This window comes from Bombus impatiens, unplaced genomic scaffold (genome assembly GCF_000188095.3).
Source record: "Bombus impatiens unplaced genomic scaffold, BIMP_2.2 scf_0058, whole genome shotgun sequence".
NCBI classification, from domain to species: domain Eukaryota; kingdom Metazoa; phylum Arthropoda; class Insecta; order Hymenoptera; family Apidae; genus Bombus; species Bombus impatiens.
In genome coordinates this window covers 673,590-688,596 of record NT_176477.1, presented here as the reverse complement: position 1 = coordinate 688,596, position 15,007 = coordinate 673,590, and the positions used below count along the sequence as shown (strand labels likewise).

General features: G+C 37.9%; 1 protein-coding gene across 8 annotated transcripts in view; it reads left to right on the top strand.

The window, feature by feature from the left end:
• LOC100750183 (partitioning defective 3 homolog) overlaps positions 1-15,007 on the top strand; it is a 42,094-nt gene that overhangs the window by 17,248 nt on the left and 9,839 nt on the right. For 3 of the 8 annotated variants that reach the window (XM_012393469.3, XM_033324655.1, XM_012393475.3), the window contains exon 2: positions 9,720-9,997. The exons of 3 other annotated variants lie outside the window; for them this stretch is intronic. The gene's annotated coding sequence lies outside the window, so the exon portion shown is untranslated. Of the gene's footprint in view, positions 1-9,702; positions 9,998-13,260; positions 13,719-15,007 lie in introns of those variants that run through there. 2 more of the 8 variants (XM_033324654.1, XM_033324657.1) reach the window with 2 other exon arrangements.

Below are 15,007 nucleotides of genomic sequence, written 5' to 3'. Positions count from 1 at the left end.
TTTATAACGTTTAACGTCACTGTTTGTTGTCCCGCTTGCGCATTTGAGACGTTTCCATGTATATTTAGAACCGTTTTAAATTTCAGTCGGATTTTAATTACGTCAAATAAATTACCGAGGTTTTATGAGCTGTTTTGAAGTTACAGTTAATTTGACATAGATCCGGAAGCGAGTATCGAACGATTTTACGCAATTTGCTCCTGTGTTTTATTCTTTTGCTTTACGTTTGATAAATAGAGAATTTCCATGTACTACTGTCATCTGGGACATAAACAAATCTAATACTGTCAATAATAAATCTTCGTGCAATGGAATATTTGTTAACAATGATTAATCTTTAGTAAATTTAACAAAACAATTAATATATTTAATTTACTATGTTATGTGCTTGTTATTATATTATTTCTATATACCTAGATTCAATTAGATCATAATTTTAAGTCTTTTCAATCTCGATTTAAATAGCATACCTATGTCATTAGATAATTCGATATTTAAACAAGAACACAAAAAAGGCAGTAGGATAGGGTAATACTCTCTTCTTATGTAAAGAACTATCTCATACCGAATTCTTTTTAGAAACAAATATCGCGCCTTAAACGACTATAGAAAGGTTCTGCTACATCTTAAAATTAGCTAGATTATACTACATCGCCGCTACTAATAAATCTTTATAAAACGGACATAACGTAGAAGCCATATATGTAATCCTCTCACCTGTTCTTGTTAAAATATCTTCGATTTGTACTTCCACTTGGCTTCAGCAAACGTGTTTTAGATGCGCCTGCCTTTCCGTTATCTCTAATAAGTACGACACTTCTCTGTTCTAGTTAATTGTGAGTTGATGTTTCCGTATTATAATTATTAACTCTATCTTGCTTTAATTTATATTATTTGTTCTATTAACAATACTTTAAATATGTAAAAGAGGCATGCAAGGAAACATCTGGGCAAGGAATTTGCATACATTTAATTAATTTTGAAATTAAAGAGTTTATAATGAAATAAAATAAAAAGTTGTTCGGCTTCCCGAGAAGTTTTGCATGGTTACGGAACGGTGGTCTTGACCGTCTAACACAAACTTGTTGTTCGTCTGTAGCAGAAGTGGTGCGCAAGAAGTTGCTTGGAACGTTTCTTCCGTACTTGCTTTGTACACGAGTTGAGATTCAAGAATCCTTCGGTAAGGCAACAATACCTAGGAAGCGGAGCGAGTTACGACGCGGTAGCCATACGATGGAGAATGCTTTATGAGCACTCGAAGAATGCATGCACACAAGTCACGTTTCGTCTTACATTTCGGCCGTATATGCATCTATCATACGAGTACTCCCGGTAAATTTCTCCCGAACTTTTAGTGGATTATTTTCACGGCTTCGTCGAAACAGAGTCATTTGCCTTTAATTTTAATTAGGATGATTTTTAGTTTTATTTTCGTAACGTCTAGTCGCAATCAATTCGTATGCAATGTCATTCCATTTTTCTACGACATATTAGGCTCCCATTATTTCAGTTTAAATTCTATTTCTGTGATTGGGATCTGCCGCGTTCGTGCAAGTTTTTCTTTTTTTTTCTTTTTAGCAAATTCTTTTAAGTCGAAGAGATAAATGGTATCCCGTAAAGACTGTGCAAGTAGAATGATGAATATCTTACAGAGACATGGACTCGTGGTATACGGTATTCACAACGCTTCCGCTCCTGGCAAGATCGGGATAAATTGGATTGAAAATAAAGCATCCAACGATGAACGATAATAAATGCGATATTTTATTACTTCTATATGATTTATCTACCAACATTTTCAATACCTACGATAGGATATACTGTTGCAGAATGCACGCAAACCGCCAAGATTGTTCCTTTTCTCTTTTCACAGTTAAAAATATTATATCGAATAATATGTTCACATTTTAGCAAAGTAATGCGTAGTATGTACGCAAATGTTTCGTATGTCATGGTAGTAGATCATTTCATTGCAAAACTGCTCGATGGAAGACGCTTTGATCAGAAGAGCAACAAACATGTAACCCCTTAACCTACAACTACGGGCATAGCTCATAGTAAATAGATGATCGGACCAAACGTAAATATAATATTACGGCATAGCCCATAGTACGATGATCGGGCCTAATATAATATATAATATAATATACAGGGTGGTTGGTAACTTATGGTACAAGCGGAAAGGGGGTGATTCTACGCGAAAAGAGAAGTCGAAAATATAGAATAAAAATTTTTCGTTTGAGGCTCTGTTTTCGAGAAAATCGACTTTGAATTTTCGCTCGGTACGCGTGCGGTACGTTATAACGGATCTCACTGGAGATCGTTGTCTCGATGGAAAAATTAAAAAAAAAAAAATAAAAAAAAATTTTTATTCTATATTTTCGACTTCTTTTTTCGCGTAGAATCACCCCCTTTCCCCTTGTACCACCAGTTACCAACCACCCTCTATAATAGCTTGTTTACGTTTTCGGCTTAAAATTCTCGAACGTAAATCGTAGGTTAAGGGGTTAATCAATTTCATCATTAAAGATCAGCATTTTAACAGCGTAAAGAATGATTTGAAACACGTACCAAATAATTTAGTGGAATATAGTACATGTCAAGAGAATCGAAATAACGTAGACAACATATGTAGATTCACAAACTAATTCTAAAGCAGCAATTTATTGTATTTGTCGAAATTAATTGTGCATTATCTATGGTACGTTGTAACACTATCTAACCAACTATATTTACTTGTCACCACGACATTGCTACGTGTTTAACGTTATCAATCCTGCGTGAATCATTCTTGTGAGCCTAACGCTTGTTACATCCTATGCCAATTTTCTACTCCAATGCGGAAACAGTAAATACTTAACAGTGGAACTCATCTGCTTGTATATTTTCCAAAATTAATTCGCAAATCTATATCGACTTACTAAATATTCATTTTTTTGATCTGATTTGTGTATTATTCTCTATATAACAGTCTATTAGAGAACGGTTAGAATAACATTGTACCATAACACAAGCCACTGTACCATTACACCGAAACAATTCTTCAGAAATTCTAATGTTGTCATATCGTACTGGTATGTAAAGTAATCCAGGAAAGGAACGCAAGAAAACTGTGCATTACTTCGTAACGGTGCATAATTACGTATAATTAGCGACACAATTGACGATTGCCAAGTAACGCAAATGCACATGGAAATGCATTAAAATCGAGTGCATTTCTCGATATTATAAACAATAACAATATCTAAAAATTACATCCATTAATTTATACAGGCAAATCTCGTGGTATTAGTTGGAAGCGAGTCAATAAAATATGGTATTCTTTCAGCCATTATTTCTCCTTTTCATTTTTCATGCATCGAGTCGTGGGCGTCTAGTTTTCCATGAGTTTACATTATACAATGCCGCGAGCTATTTGTAGCTGCTCGCAGTTATACGTGGGCAAGATGTACTCGAGAAACTTAGAATGTAACCATTTCGAGGCAAGATGCATCGACCGCGTTCAACAAAGCCGCAACATTGGCTATTTCTAATTTAAACAAATTAATCAGTTGTATTTTTTGTATTTTCTTTAAATGTTTTAAAAATAATATAAATTTTACCATTTACCTATCATTGCCTGCTATAATTCTAGGAGTTGAACACGAGTAAAGTAGCTCGATGAAAAGAATATTCGAATATTACATTTCGTTATCTGGAATGAATAAATACGAGTACTACCGTTTTTTGAGAGTAGCAGAAAAATGTTCACAAAGATGTACTTACTAATTCTATTTTATGTAACGAAGTAAAAATTTACGGTTCGTGGAAAATTTATACATCTCATAACATCTAGCTGAAACGTATATCGAGACGTCAACGAGACGTCGTTTTCTATGATTTCTTATTGTAAAACGTTGTTTCCATTTGTAAGATGGTGCAGTAAAATCTATTCAAGTGAGATGTATCCCAGAAATGTGAAATTTGAAACTCGAATATCTTACAGTTTCTACGCTAACTAAACCCTCTGCTTGTCCTATCAGAATTACATTCTATTTTCTGCCAGAGAAATACTTGACTGAACTAATGGAAAGCTGTTTCAATCTTCCAACTAAGAGATGTATTCTGTGCGCGTATAACTCTTTACCATGTTATCTTTTAACGTTCAATGTAAGTATTTTTACATTGCAGTTATTTTTCTTTGCTAAGGAATAATTTCTTGAATTGCTTAACAGTTAATATAATTTCCATTTCAACAAACACTAATAGACACAAAAACGTAGTAACAATTTTACGTACGTTACGAAGTAACAATTTTTCTGCAAACCCAAACTATTAGCCCACACGCTTTCTGTCTTAGTGCTTCACCCAAAGACGTTCACACATCACTTTTCAAACATATCCTCCAGCCCCGAAGAGCAATCTCGATCAACGGACTACCCGTAATATAAATACATAGCCACATAGCTACGCATCTGCTTCTTCGTTATTCGCACATATCGTGGCCGTAGAAGATTTTACACAAGTACAGCGATCGATTAAAAATATTTTCAACCGCGATATGAGTCGTCGCGATACAAAGGGGACCCGAGCGAAACTCCGCTCGCGCGACTATTCACGCGACACGTTTCGTTACCTCAGGCCGCCACCACGGTCTCGTAAATAGTTCGAGGGTCGTAAGCGAGCCAGCGACTCGTAATTTCCGCAGCCAGAAAACTGCGGTCATATTAAAGTGAACGAACGAACGAATCGTCCATTGGATAGCAAAGCCACCCCGCTGAACACGAATACAGAATGCAGCACGCGGAGTTATTTGTAACGAGATCCGGATAAGCCTTCACCTACCCGTGGCGCTCGCACCACGAGAGAAGAGCACGATCCACGCTCTCCTTAAATGCGAATTTCGCATGTCGCGAGAGGCCCATAGGGTGGCGAATGACAAATTGCCACGACCAGTCTGTTGGAACAAGCTTTAATCGTCCATATCGCATACCGAAGTCAGCGTGATGTTGCCTCGTGTTACAGAATCGCGCCGCGAGTCCAGATTTGCATCGCGGTTCGCGAGGGTATCCGACCTCCACAATCAGCTCGCGGAACACCGTTTTTCCGGTTGCTTCCATAGCGAACAATATGTCGTGAACAATAATTCAACATAATCATACGGAGCCATTTTAATGATTTCACTGCTCTCTTTTGTAGTTCTGATGGATCGTTTTTGAAGCGTCGCTCGTGGTATCGTGAACGTAATGTTATCTTGATAATTGTCCGTCTGAGAAAAGGACAATTTTATCATCAGAATCAATATTTGTTTCAGGATGCATACTGTGCAATAAATCGTAAGCTATTATGCGGGTTCTTTGTTCGTAAACATTTACCTAATTTAGTTGCACACAAAAAAGAAAAACAACCAGATATTTCTTAGCTAAAAGCCCCTGTTTTTTAACAAATTTTCAACGTTACATAACTAACCCGATATAATTAAATTAAGCTTGTACAAACAGATAGTAAACCAAGGACGATTATACAATCGTTACGTGGCCAATTAATTTTTTAATCTCTCCTCGTTCGCAATCGTTGGTGAATAGGTAATTAATTAGGATCTCCTAACTACCTTATACGTTAGTTAGCCATCTCGTCTAGAACCAATTTACCGAGCGGTGCGGTTCGTTAAATCACGCGACTCCCGCGGTTGCTCCGCGTTCCTTCAATAAAGATACGATCTTCCGAGTAATTAGACCCGTGGAAATGCTAAAAATTTCGAGAGCTTGGTAAAAAGCGTGACGGCGAGAAATGTCATTGCCAAGTCGAGGACATGATTAGATGTGAGCAAAATGTTATGTTATTCACGTGAGAATTATGAAGGTGTAATTACAAAGAACTAGGAATGAAAGTACTTGCTTGTTCTAATACAGGAACAGTAATTTATCTTCTTTACTCAGGATGGTTGGTAACTGGTGGTACAAGCGGAAAGGGGGTGATACGCGAAAAAAGAAGTCGAAAATATAGAATAAAAATGTTATTTTTAATTTTTTTTTTAATTTCTCCATCGAGACAACGATTTACATACGCGCAGCATGAGAAAGTGGGTCAGATAATACCGGACTGTGGTAATATGCAAGTTCTTGATTTTATGGAGAACGATAGGAGTAATTATTAATTATTCATAGCCTTCCAATCTCTAGTGGCAATAAAGTATCGATGTCGCGTCTTTTGAAGATCGTTGTATGGAGAATTATCTTGGAGGCTTCAAAACCTCATCGCGTTGTCAGAGATTTTACACTTTCGTGTTTAATGACAGAGCTACGTCCTTTCTTATAGTTGAATGTCTTTCCGTATGATACTACGACACTTTACGTGTCTAATCTTTAATACGACAATAATATATTTTTCGCAAATTTTTTATCTGCATATATACAGGGTGATTGGTAACTGATGGTACAAGCGGAAAGGGAGTGATTCTACGCAAAAAAAGAAGTCGAAAATATAGAATAAAAATTTTTCGTTTGAGACTTTGTTTTCGAGAAAATCGACTTTGAATTTTCGCTCGGTACGCGTGCGGTACGTTGTAACGGATCTCAATGTAAATCGTTGTCTCGATGGAGAAATTAAAAAAAAAATTAAAAATAACATTTTTATTCTATATTTTCGACTTCTTTTTTTGCGTAGAATCACTCCCTTTCCGCTTGTACCATCAGTTACCAATCACCCTGTATATATGCAGATAAAAAATTTGCGAAAAATATATTATTGTCGTATTAAAGATTAGACACGTAAAGTGTCGTAGTATCATACGGAAAGACATTCAACTATAAGAAAGGACGTAGCTCTGTCATTAAACACGAAAGTGTAAAATCTCTGACAACGCGATGAGGTTTTGAAGCCTCCAAGATAATTCTCCATACAACGATCTTCAAAAGACGCGACATCGATACTTTATTGCCACTAGAGATTGGAAGGCTATGAATAATTAATAATTACTCCTATCGTTCTCCATAAAATCAAGAACTTGCATATTACCACAGTCCGGTATTATCTGACCCACTTTCTCATGCTGCGCGTCTGACTAATCGCTTAATACTTCGCTATTAAAGTTGACTTTATTTAAAATCCCCTGTCAACAATTGCCCATTGTCTTTTTCCTTATGTCCTTAAAGATAATCCTCTTTAATGGTTCCGATAGGAGTAACGCAAAATATCCGTTTCTTTCTCCTCCGCTATTTCAACCATCTACACTGACAAAATAAAGTACACTATGAATATCGTGCGATAATGTCCTACAGTTTCTAAAATGGAGAGAAAGAAAAGAAGAAGATATCCTAGCGAGCCGTCGATTTTCCATTCGATGTTCAGCTACGGACGCCAGGAGAACGTCGGTAGACAGCGGCATCGTGGCGAATTTATGGGTCACGGTCGAACGAAAGAGAAGTTCGAGTCGTATTTTGCATCGTCCTCGTAATTTCCACGATTCGTGCACCCGCGAACTCATCCGACGCGTATAATTCCACTCGCTGAGAATTTGTCCCGCGATCGTTCGGGACGGTGCACGTGCAATCGTAGTCGTAATAAGATAGGCTCTGTACAAGATCCTCCTGTCGCATCGCACGGCAAGCTGTGCCATGCCGCAAGCTCAGAAAAATCGCGTGCAATTTAAGCGTAGAGCGATAATTCGCACCTCGTGCCAGCCTTGAGGTGAACCCGGGGTTTATGACCACCGTTTCTTCATGGAAATGCACTTACGCGACCGAGATGCATGCCACGTACTTATGCGATTTCCATGAATGGAAAATGCGATAAGCCGCGCGTAGCGACGTTGCAAATACGACTTTTCTCTCGGTGCCGCATCACGTTTTCCTATTTTTAAACGGGTACACGGAAAAGTTTAAGATTCTCGCGAAGCGAATGTGTGAGTGGTTATTTTTAAGGAGAGTCGTTTGTTTATTCGTTGCTTCGGTTAAAGATCTCCTTCGTGCATAAAATCGAAAAACATTTTGGTTTACGAGGTTAGAAATCGAGAGAAATAGTATCCGGCAGTGAGAAGTCAATCGAATTTATGATCATTGAAAAAGTTTCGCGGTTCAACTGGGAATCGATCAGTGATTTAACTTTCGTTAAAGATTTCCTGGTTGACGTGTATCTGTACTAGTGCTTGTACACCAAAGTTCGTTTTCCTTTAATTGTCAGTGAAATATGATTGGATTTATTGCTCTTTTTATTACTCGCGGTAATTTCCGAATAAAAGTTGCCAATGTAAAGGTGTGAAAATATTTTAGGAGGTTATTTTAATTTAAATGTTTTGAAGGAGATTCCAATGAATACAGAATAATTCGTGTATCGTTTTTTTATTAATTCCTTAAAGCCAAAGAAATATACCATCGACCTTTTCCAATACTGATTTGCACGATCTACTCTTTACGGTTTTTAACGACAAATATTTATAAAACTTCATGAATCAGCATGTACAAAACGTTTTGTACTTCCAGACAAATTCTGTACGCTTTATGCGTGATTCGTGCAATCGATACTTATGTTCTCGAACTTTCTGTTGCCGCCGATCACGAACGTTCATGAATTTTAATCGAAACTCGAATCGGAAAATACGGAGATATCGTGCGAACACAATCGGAATGCCAGGCGAATTCGATTCCGTATTGCACGTGAACGCGGCAATGGCTATCTTCGACGCGAACACGCACATAAATTTCGTTGCCATTTTGTGACTCCTTTACGTTGGTCCAAAGGATCGTTAATACGCCTCTTAACGACGAAGGCCTCAATGATATACGTCGCGGATCTATCGAACGAACGCCTCGTGTGACCATTTTCCCAGAAACGCGTTCGGATAGTTCTGGTGATTCGTCGAAGATTTGCTCGAAGCGTAGAAATGACCACGCGAAAACGCTTGCCCGCCAGCACAATTGTATAATTATCTCTCGAATGCGGTGTCATTCGAGCGGCACGTACGCTCCGCTCCCATTTTTATCCTCCTTTCAAAACGGTGTCAAACAGAGGGAGTCAATCGCACGTGAAAATAAAATACGTTTCAAAAATTTCTAGATTAGTTGTATGTTTATGGTTAACGATAGGTGAATCCGGATAGCTTTAACAGCATCTCTGTTTCTTGCAACAAAATACGTTGAAGTCGCGTTGAGTTTGGAATTTGGTGAATGATGATACATTAAATAATTTGAAATAGCTTGAATAGTTAAACAGCTAGCAACTGCAGTTGCACAGAGTTCGTGTACAATATTGAGTATAATAAATGGAAAATATTTTACTGGTAGCGGAAGGCATTTATTGAAAAAATATAGGAATGAGACATATAAAAAAATATATAAGGAGATTTAACAAATTTGGAATAGAATACTTGAATAAAAATAAAATCGATCTGTGAAATTTTAGAAATTTGCGTAGTACAAAAGCGTGAGCAGAGGAAGAACTCCGACATGCGCTACTTAATGTTCAAATTACAACTTATCTTGTTTCCGAGAATTCCCATGCTGATACTCTCAATACATTATGTTTTGTTTATACTCTTGGAGAAAGGAAGCTTCCATCCGACGAGATGATTCAGTTTCTCGCCACGACCGATGCAACGTGTACGGACGGTTCTTTAGTCTCGAAAAAGTTAAATGGCACAGCATCTACTTCTATCAGAAACGCTTGTTATATTTTACAAAAAAATACTTTTGCAATATACCATCGTAGATTCATCGAGTCGAGTAATCGATCGCGTCTTCCAGTGCGAATTTTCGGCTGCAACCACCGCTGGATGAATTCCTCTCGGCGTGAAAGTAGTTTGCAATCAGCATTCCCGAGACGAGCATCCCAAAAGAATCGAGTTATACGCAACACGCGCGACGCACGGGAGCGTACCTCGAGGTACCTCGCGCCAACGATCGCGCGTGTGTCCGTGCAACGAATGCTGTCGCAAGTAAGTGGGTCACGTTGTGTGACCAGGCCGAAGGATATCGTGGGTACCTGCGTTAGACATCGCCGTCGGCTAATGAAACAGCGACAGGTAAGGAACATTCATTTCTACAACATTCGTTTACTGGGTACACAATATTTAACATAGATACACATTCCTAACTAATACTTTTCAATAGCATTAAAAACCGTATTCTAGAACACAGCCAAGTACTTAGTTTCGAAAGAATTCGTTTAACAGCCATTCACTAAAACTTCGTATATTTGTGTCTTAAGGAACAGGAAAACGTAGCACCTTACGTTACGAGTTTATAAGCTTAAGTATGATGAAACAGTTTCTAATAAGGATGCAATCGTAGTTACGGTTGCTTCAGCCGCGTAAGATCGATAGATCGAGGACAATTACCCGGTAGTACGATTCACTTTGCCAAACGAAAGTCTCTCGGAATGATACTTGGTACTACCAAGCCCAGGTCCCTTCGAACACTTTCTACTTTCATCGACTACGTTATCGATGACTCATAGAAACCGTTTGACTTCGATATTGTCGCGACCGCCACTACCAACAGAGAACCGTGGAAAAACGATTTAATTCGAACATGAAGCCATTCATCGATAAACGCTTTTCATTTGCTTGCTTTTTAAAGCAGATTCCTTTTATAAAACTTTTTATGGAACGTGGGCTTGATCAAATCGAGATTAAACAATTAACATTGCAATTAACGTGCAATTCGAATAATAAACAAGAAATGTAGTTACGGATAAACAAAGAAGAGCAAGAAATGTGATTGTGTTTGTTCGTGTGGACAGTTTGATGTGTCTGGGAACATTGAGTTTCTCTGCTTCTGAGAAAGTGATTCCATTTTTTGCGTAATCATACTTTATCTTGGTTTCCGTTCAACCTTATCACGTCATTGCGTTTCACTTAATTGACTGGAAGATCAGTGGAAGCGCGGCGAGTAAATTACTTAATGGCTTAATGGATTCGAGTGTTCGCTATGCATATACACCACTCCGATTACGAGTACATTCTAAGTTAAAGTTAACTGCCGTAAAATCAATTTCGCGACTTATTTATTTGCGTTCTTGCATTTAAAAAATTTGGAAATACGATGATATACGGTATTCTTATATAATCTAATAAATATGTTATTCGTTTAAATTATCGTATGATCACTTTTTAAAACTGTGTATCATATTTTCTAAACAATTCCTTCTATTATTTCACTCTTTATTATAGTTAGTAGCTATTAGCGCTCCGCTAGAGACTGTCATGCTTCTTATTGTGATGTTGAAAGTGAGAATTTCATAAAACGCTGTTACAACGAGTGTTTCACTTTATGAACTTGTTGTGTTAAATGTTTATCTCTGAGGTAACTATGACGCACTCGTAATATTTAGACGCGGTCTGACATTTTGAAGATTGCGGCGAATTTTCACTTGCATAATCTTACTACTATTTCTTAAAATTAGAAACTATCACTTGTGTTAAACTTACTTACTGATACCGTTTACATATCTCTAAAACTAGAACTTTTAAACTCCTATAAATTTAGGAAAAGATTAAGTAAAACGATTACGATATTTTATTAAATAAGATAATAAGAGTACTTCGCCGGTTGTCCTTGTATGCTTTCAATCTGAAGAATCATTCCCATCCTATGTCTCGTACCCACAAAAATTGTACAAAATTAATCTCGGTGAAACGAAGGTCGTAATTAATTGTCTAATGATCATTTGGCCGCGTTTAATCACCGTCGGGAACATATCGCGAAGTCTGCAACTAAGTGCTGCTGGTTTTATCGATTCAAGATAACGGCTACGACGGGTGCAACGAAGAATTACAATCGAGAACATCGAAGAGACTTTAACACTGAGTACCGGAGGGTGGAACGAATCAGCAGCCACGAAGGTGGAACGATAAATCTGTGCATAGATAACTGGACGTTTGGCTTCCAGATTCCGAAGATTCAACTAACTGATAACAGATTCTTATGAGTATTCAGTTATAAATTACTTTGCGCACAACTCTAGGAAATGTAACAGAGCTTTCCAAAGAATTATCGTTGAAAGAATTTTCAAGAACCAGCGACTTTCCAATCTTTCCCGTCTATGATCACCCACCCATGACTACGCTCGACTATCGATAATAACCATTAAAAGAAAGAGATATACCGTGATTCCTTAACCAGATACAAAACATACCCACTTAAGTTTCACCGGAATAACAATCAAAACCTCGGCGAATTGGAGCGTGAACTTGGTTCGTGTTCCATATAATTTTCGAAAAAATTCTTCGCCTTAGCATCCAGTTCGCTAAACACGCGATGTAATTTCCTACGGAGGTGGTAGTCGCGATCGATCGACTGTCACGGGCCGCGTGTTCTAGGGCCGCGAGTTTACGGCCATGAACTTCCTCCTGACGACGGGCATCCTTGATCGTGGTCCCCGATTCATCTTTTATGGTCGCCGGTCGTCTGAATGAAAAGTGAAAAGCGGACGTCGTGGGAGCAGCGGAAAGGTACCGTTGGCATACATATTTGTATCGGAGAAAGTCGCCGCTCTCTCTCCCTCTTTTTCTCTCATGGTTTCCTCGTAGCTGCATCTACATAATATCGATGCATTAACACCTTGCATAACTCAGACTCGCAGTATTAATCATCCCATTATGCGACCGTCTCGTAGAGACGGAGGTATGTACGTTGCGTCGCAGCCGACGCTTTTCACGCTCAGCGTGTAACGCCAACTCCGTATTCGCGGAAAATCATTCGATGGAAATCGATACTGTTGGTGGAATGTGAGAGTAGGAGTCGTAATGAAATATTTTGGATGTGAAAATTTTAACATCGCATCGCGGCTCTCTGATGCTTATATATTTCGTATTAAAACGAAATGGTTCTGATTGCCCCAATAAACGTGTTTTATTATTCATAGCAGTAAAGAGTAAGCGATAGGATTAGCTAGCTGCGTATTTTTCCAAATTCCATAGGAGCAACGAATCGTTTCGCTTTATTCACGATCTCGCATGCTTTTACATTTTCTTTTGACCCCTTTGTAATGCAAATAATGATATACGATTCTCATAACGGAATAAAATTATTTCACCGTAAACTTTCAAATCAATCAAATCTGTATAGGATAGATTTTGCATCTCTAAGCAACAAGCGCTTATGGAACGCATCTATATAGTTCCAATTAACGAAACCAATTATGTATATATCTTCGTCAACGTTTTATAGATGAAAATTGCATTAGAAGAAAGATAAAAACAGGACGTAAGAAACACGTTATTTATATTTCCAAGCACAAACGATATGTACGATTCAATGAGTAATAAATAATGATACTTCCAATAACCGCTTTTTCCGTGACAAGATAATCGCCCTCAAAATCCGTCGGTCCGTTGAGCGCAGACTGTCATACGGAAAAGGCATGATTTGTCATGAGAGATTATGCGGACCGTTAAAGTAGAAGTCGTTATGTTCGCGGCTTCGTTTCGGCGAGTACGAGGTGGTTAAATTACGGTTTCTACGAGAAGCAGATGAACGGTAACGCCTCCGTGAGGATTCCGTCTGGCAGAGAATCACGAAGGATCAAGCGATACTTCTTCTGGTGGAAAAAGGACAGCATTATCATCGACAGTTGCTCGCAACGGTACTTACTACATAGGCAATGGAAAATTTCTTCGAGATGACCCAACCTTTTTTCCCGTCTTTTGAGCGATCTCTGTATCAACAGCGCTGATGCCACGATACTGGGAGTGTAGAATTCGACGTCCGCAATATGTATATACACGGTACACTAACTCGCAGGTATGATTTTTGGATCATGCGGTCAATTAGATAATGTTTGTTAGCTTGTACAAACTGCAGATGAGTAAGAAATAGGATTAATTGGAATTTGATCATTGCATCAAGAGCATTTGAGCATTGCAGAAGAATTAGGATTATTAATACGATATTCATCAACGTGTGATTAATAAGTCACGAATAATTTAACGAAGTGTTTGTGCACTTTGCAAGTTTTAAAGAAAATCGATATTAACTTGAATTAATGATACAACGATGCTGTGAAATTTTACGTAATCCTTGCGCAGCCACGTGTAATTGTCGCGGCGTGAACGGTTTTAACGAGAGTCAAGGTCTCTTGGTGAGCAAAAATAAATTCCAGTCGAACGAATCAGAATTACTACCATTCGCTAATTAATTTGTATTAGGTCCGTTATAATGGCTTCGATTCGTTTAGGAATCTCTGGGCCTGATTTAACCGACTTTCGTGTTTCACTTTATCGCTTTTGAAGATAAAGTTGATAATTTCGTAAGGCGGAAAGTAATATTTTATGCTCAGGATCCATGATAATTATATAGATACTATTAAGTATCTAAGCAATATATCAAACTACAACATATAACAATTAATGGTATTGGTATTTAAAACTACACATAATACTTTCATTGTGTATTAATACAACATTCAGGAACACTTGTTTTGCATTCATATTCACATTGGTGAATAAAAAACACTTTACAGTTCTCTGAAATTCATAAATCTTCGTTATGCGTATCAAAATCGACCATTAAATCCTTCGAATCAGCGAATTGTATTTTAAACAGAAAGTTTATAATTTATAACATGCTCCATACTTTTCCAAGGTTGCCTGTTCATTAAGTCCTTTTACGCGATATGTATTCGGTATCGGTAACAAGTGCACCCGCGAGGTGGAAAGAAGGGCCTTGGTTCAGCGATCACAGCGGAAACTGTCGCCGTTCGTTCACGCGAGATCCATTCACCGCAAGTGTAACCGTTTCACTTTTATAAATTATCACTATTGCGATCAACCGAAACCTGTTGTTGCTCCGCATTTTTTATTCTGATCTGATTTTCTGTGTGAGATTGCAAGAGAAAAAATGTATGTCGAGTAAACCGAGTTTTGTAACAGCAAAATTAGGAATTTTTTTAGGATTTTGTGTTATAGCGCGAGCGTTATTATTATTTGTTCTTATTCGAACTGTTTCTGCAATTTTATACAATAGTGCCGTCAGTTCTGCTCACCTCGAAACGATAATTGGACCTTACATCAAATTTCAACAGGAGTCGAAAT